This window comes from Thunnus albacares, chromosome 12, assembly GCF_914725855.1.
Source record: "Thunnus albacares chromosome 12, fThuAlb1.1, whole genome shotgun sequence".
NCBI lineage: Eukaryota > Metazoa > Chordata > Actinopteri > Scombriformes > Scombridae > Thunnus > Thunnus albacares.
The window spans coordinates 18813206-18819727 of record NC_058117.1 but is presented as its reverse complement, the minus strand read 5'-3'; positions in this window follow the sequence as shown (position 1 = coordinate 18819727).

The following is a 6522-nucleotide window of genomic DNA, read 5'->3' as shown; positions in this document are numbered from 1 at the left end:
AACATTCAAACTCTTAAACATTTCAGCACCTCTGAAGTGCTTGAGATAAGAAACAGGAATTACTGATAGGTACCACTATCTCAGCTGAATTATTATTATTATCAGTACTGAATATAATAAGGCAGAAATAATCACATAATGATCTCTTACTCCTTAACTTGGACATACCCACTGAGATAAAACTGTCCTGTAATTCTTCCTACAAAAGAAAAGCAATTACAATGCTTGACTCATTTATGGAGAATACAGAAAGATTTAATCAAAATTAACGATTAACAGTTGGACATAACCATATTCATGCTGAATGTGTTGCTGTAAAAATATGAATTAGTGACATTTAAAGTAAGACATGTTGGTTGTTAAAAAAACAAAACAAAAGAAAAAAAAAACATCTCAATGATATCTGTTAAATTTCATCTTTACAAGGTTTGCAAAGTCCAAATATTTATATAAAGGATGACACTGACCACTGACACTGCCTTCTCCAGCATTTATCACATAACACAACTATTTAATCTTTCAAGATATTTCTTTCAAATAAGAAAATCCATAAGAACTTCCCCTTTCCTGAAAGATGCCAACAGCACATATTTGGTGGAACAGCATTGCTATGAGCACAACACATTGTTGTTTCCCTATGGAGACAATAAAGTGTATCAAATCAAGTCAAATCAGATCAGATCAGATCAAATTGTAGATGTTATTGCAGCAGTCCATTTAATGTTACATTTCCTGTTGACAGCTGACACTTCACACATCACATCTCAATGAATATTTCACCAAATACCTGAGCGAGAAATAAATGATGCTAAACAAAGCAGCCAGTGAAGTTGTAACCGAGACACATCAGGTACCACAAATGATTTCTCTGCCTGCATTTCTGGTTAGTTACAATGATCTTTGTTAAATATCTTCAGTATTATCCACTTTTTTAAGGTTGTCTGATTTGTTTTGTCTCATTCTTTGAGCTTTGCTTAGATTAGATCATTGAAAAAAAGGAATGTAAATTTACTCTTGTGTAATAACAATGATGGCGTAATCAATGAAGAAAAAATGTTCTCTTTTGGTTTGTCCCCTCCCACACAGAGGGCAAAGCCGTGTGTCAGCCAGAGAGCAGCGTCCATTGGAAGTGTTAGAGACTCTACACAAGGGTGGACACTTGCTGTCATGGGAGGTTGACCCTTTGGGCTTTGTGGAGACTCCCTTGTTACAAAACCTCCTGTTGCTCACAGAGGCTCGGCCAGATGACAAAAATGCCCTTTCAGAAGTGTGTTTAGAAATTGGTCATTGGTATTGTTTGAAGAAGAAAGCATTATGTAAATGACAAATAACTAAAACCATATATTTTGTTTACAGATTCCATTCAAATTGACAGAAAAGACAATACAAGTTTATGAAAAATTAGAATAATGCATATTAATATGATCACAACCGAGCAGCTCTGACATGAGACAAAGTTCAAGTCCTTGTGTGAATAGAGAGGGGGTCAAAAAGTCTGACTTCACTGTACGTTTGGTACATCTGTTCTGTCGAATATGTGGATGCACAAGAGAGTATGTGTGGGCGTGTGTATGGGTGTGTAAAGCCATCTGTTTTCATACTGAGAAGGGAAACAATGAAACCAAATTAGACTATGTCCTAAGAGACAATCTACTGGGGGGCCACATATAATGACAACAAAAGTGACTTCCTTATCATATAGTAGGCCTCATTATAGCACATATGCCTATGGGCTGGACATTGTGCTTGGTGCACGACGAATATCCTTAAATAATCAAGAGGGAACACAGCTGACTACATATGACCTATGTGTACACATACCTCACACCAATGGGTGTATTTGGAGAACAATAATGTTGAAAATATAGTCAGATGATAATTTATGATGTCCTCAGATACTTTTAATTTCAGGGAGAGGAGAGTGTATAAAGCTCAGTCTGGAGTCCCACCCAACACAAAGAATCCAATCATTTTCTTATGGTTCCCAAGTTGAAAACAAAATGTTCTCATGTAGCTTCTTGTGTCTCTTGTGTCTCTCTGTCTGATTAAGATGACATTATGAAAAAGCAACAAAACTATTCCCAGTCCATCTGTCCCAATACATAATATTTTCAAAAGAAGCAGCTGTCTTCATACTATGTGATTCTTGTGAAAGAAAGTGTAATATTAACAGATTTATCCCTTCATACAGTTATTGGAATGACTGGAGAAAACCTAAAGAGCCTCAAGGTTAAGATTTTAATTTACCAGAAAGAAAGGGATACCTGTATTTGTGACGTGTGCACTCTATCACAATCTGCTTGTGTTCATCACATTTCTGCTGCTTTACAATTGACATACTGCAGGCTCTTCTGTCCAAGAGTATTTGAAGATGATCCGCAAATATCTCCACATTCATTTTTTTTAAACAATTTATTCATTGACTGATCACTTTTCCAACAAGTAAAAGATGGATACATTATGAAATCCACAGGAAAGAAAGAAAAAAGCACGAAAAAACTCTCTAATAAGAACAAACAAACAAAAAACACAAAACATCAGCTCAGTTTCATAAACACAACATCATAGGTTACAGTGATAATGTCCAATAAATCAAGAAAAGCCATGCAGCATGACGGCAGAGACACCAGGCTCTACATAGTTCAGATAGGGTTCCCAAATTTTATAGAATTGGTCTATTTTTGAATGCATTATACATGTAAGGTACTCTAATGGCACTAAATCAAACAATACTCTTTGCCAGCCTTTTTCAGTTGGTGCTTTTTAATTAATCCACTGCAATAGAATATTTTTCCTCGCAGCATAAGTAAAACTACAGTACAGTCTCTTATTGTTTTTTGATATTACACATCTGCTTGGGAGGCCCCAAGCATGAGGGACACTGGGTCCATCTCCAGCTGCAAACCTAATATTTTTCCTATTTCAGATAACACATTAGACCAGTACCTTTGTAGTTTACAGCATGACCAAAGACAGTGAGTCAGAGTACCAATTTCTGTCACATTGGTGAGAGAGTAAGGTTAAAATGATATCTACGATTGGAGGAAATATATATTCTGTGTATAATCTTAAACTGTATTACTTTGACATGATTGCAAACTTAAATTGATTTAGCAGGTCTCCAGATATCTTTCTTCTCTTTGTCATCAAATTGTGACAGGTAGCTCTTTCTCCCATGTGCCCTTAAGCCCCTGTAAAGTGACAGGGGGTGTAAAATGCATAGTTTCATCTTTCCAACTGTTAGAAATAACAGCTACTTTTATGAGAAACTGTTATCACCACATTTATTGAAAATGACATGCAAAGCTATCAGGGTTTTTTTTTTTCAATCTCAGCAAAAGCTCCATTCTGCTGCATATACACAAGAGATACAGCACACTATCTCTCAGATATTATTGATGCACAGTGGACCATAATGTTTTAATACTTCTCACAGTGTCTAAGCCATATTTTTTGATATAGTCTGTCATAAATAAAGACACTTTTGAAAATGTGATTACACGGAGGAGCTTATCTTGCAAACAATAAACTTGATTTGACTTAAATCTGACCACAAATGACCTTAAAATAGAAAAATAAAATGTAGTGAAGATGATAAAAAAAGGTGGTAATTATAAGCCTCATCATTCACTCACTCAGGCCGCTGACCACTCAAGGCAACTTTTCTCCTTCTATGTCCTTGGTAATCTAGTGTCCTCCTCTGGTGTCTGCTGAAGGATCTCAGTGGGTGTTCATGGATCTAGGTTCCTGTTAGGTACCTTGATGGCTGGTATTCCTTGGTATATGCCCTATCCATGTCCTGTTTCTCTTTCTAAGAACTGGCAGCTGTTTATCAAGGTTTGTATTTTCTGAAAGGTTGCTATTCACCAAGTCTTAGATTGGTACCACTTTCTTAATAACTTGTAATTAGTGTCTTCATTAAGTAATCAATAAGTAAATACATCATTAACTAATGCTTTATAGATCCACCATAAGCCATTAATAGAACAACTTTTGGGTTGCCAAACTGAAAAATCCCTATGGCAAGTATTTATATTTTGTGAGCCACTAAGTCTACAGTAAAAAAAAAGGAACTAAAGACCTAACAAGCCCCCCCAAAAAACAGAAACAAAACAAACAAACAAACAACAAACACTATCACAGTGTAGCACAAAGACCAGCCAGATAGAGTTTTCACAACATGGTAACCTAAAAGTAATTAGGAGCATTAGTAAATTATTTATTAATAAAGCCATTAGTAAAAACTAATAAACTCTTTATAAAGGGAGGCTTATTAGAGAGTGGTGCACTTAGCTTTGTATATTAGGACTACTTATGGAGCACCTGAACCTCAAAAGATTTGTTGTTGAGTGTGAACCAGTTTTCTTCTAGGTGGAACATGTTGATTTTGGTGGTTTAAATACAGCAGTTTAAAAAGTTGAGCACAGTGATCCCTCACTGTGACGGACTGTACACTTGGACTGCCATAATGTTTGAGTTAGTGAGGTATATCACGGTTTGTGGCCTGATCTTGTCTTACTTTCCAGTGTTTTTCAAACTTTGGGCAACAAATTCTTGCCCTTACAACTACAACAGTGTCTTGATGTGTTCAATGCTACTGAGATAAATGAAAGTCTGCACCTCTTCCAGGGGCATTGTCTGTAAATTGACTGGCTCCATGCTGGTGGTATTGATTAATAGTATCTTTGTCTACTTTCTCTTGCATCTGTTGATGTCTGTGAGAAAGTACAGCCAAGTCATCTGTGAAGTCCAGGTCATCAAGCTGGGTCCACTGGGCTGTCTGGATTCCTTTTCTTTTCTGTAGTTACTGTCTTAATGATGCTATCAATGATGAATAGAAACAGTGACAGCACTGTCTGGTATAGCCTTTAACCTGGAAAGTCCAGTCAGCTAACTGCAGGTCATACCTTTTGAATGTTTGTAATAGGCTGACTACCTTTCCCAAAGTGCCATTATACATGCCAACCAGTTTTCACCATTTATTAAAGGCCCTTTTATAATCTGCTTGATTTACACGTGAAGACAATTTCTACCTCAGTGACTGTTCTATAATTATATCTAGTGCTTGAATCATGTCTATGGAGGATTGTCTTTACAAAAGCCTTCCTGTTAGCCTTTCATCTTCTGGTCCAAAACTGTCTTTCACCTTTTCCTGCAAAATGCTGTGAATGACCTTTCCCAGGAACTGGCAGTAGTGATTCTTTCATAGATTTTCCAATGGTTAAGGTCAACTTTCTTTGATAACTTGATGATGTATCTCATCTGCTAATCTTTTGGTGTCTAGTCTTTCTATCATATCTTTATAGACACTCAAAAAAAGAGATCCCAGAGAAGTAAATGTTTGTACTAACACTACATTTTCTGTGTCCCAGAAAAATACCTTTTCATCATTTCACCAATAAGGTACATAGTAGTTCCCAATTATGAGGTGCAACCTAAACAAAAGGTAAAGTTACTGAAGTCAGTTAATGTTGTACAAGTTTTGGGAACCTCAACTGGGCAGAGAAAAAACACAATTCAACATAGACCACTGGGTTCAGTCCTCAGCAGCTGTGCTTCTGGCTTTGTAGCATTAAACTCAAGTGGCAGTTTTCACTGGAGGGAAGTTGGTGAGAGATCAAGTCCATCTTCCAGCACTGAAAACTAATTTTGATTGGCTTTTATTCCATTGTTTATTGGTCATTTTCAATCACTTGAAGTACATAATTGTAAAAGTTTCTTACAACTGATAAAGGTATAAAAATGTTTTTTCAAGAAAGGATATCATAATGAACTTGTACTTGTCCCAACTACAATTTTTTTCAGTTACCTTCTTCTGAGAACTCAATTAGTGATTCTGAAGGTATGTAAAATACAACATCTACATCTCCTTGGGAAAGCTCAGTGACAGAGACTTGAACATAATTTGAGAGGAAACCATCAGTCAATGATACCATATAAAGAGATAGTTGGATAGCATTTACACATCTGTGCGCTGAAAAACTTGGTTCCCAGGATCAGTCAACAGAGAATTAGACGCATGTCCAAGATGTTCAGAAATCGTTAATCGTGTGGGTAAAGAAAGGGGTGGATGTTGCAAAAGACCATCATCTACTGGCTACAAAACTGAGCATGAAACTTCTGGAAGAACTTTACAATAGGGCAAATCAAAAGGCAAAAGCTTAATGTATGGTCCCTGAAAGGCCCAGAGATCCAGACAGATTAGAGCTTGGCACAGAGCAACATATTCCAACTACGTCAGGATTTACGTACATGACGAGGAGAACCACCTTGATGCCCTCTGGCAGGATGTGAAGGCAGGTTTCACCTATCAACATGCTTTGGATACAAGGAAACAACAACAGGAGGAATGGCTATCAGCAGCAACCGCGCAGAAGGTCGAGACGCAACAAAAGAAAAAGGAAGCCGTGAAACCAGCAGTCACACAGGAGTGGTGACAGCATCAGCGCTAGCAGAGTATATGCCAGCCCACAGGGAGGTGAAATTCCAAAAAATAGAGGAGACAAAAGACATGTCATCAAT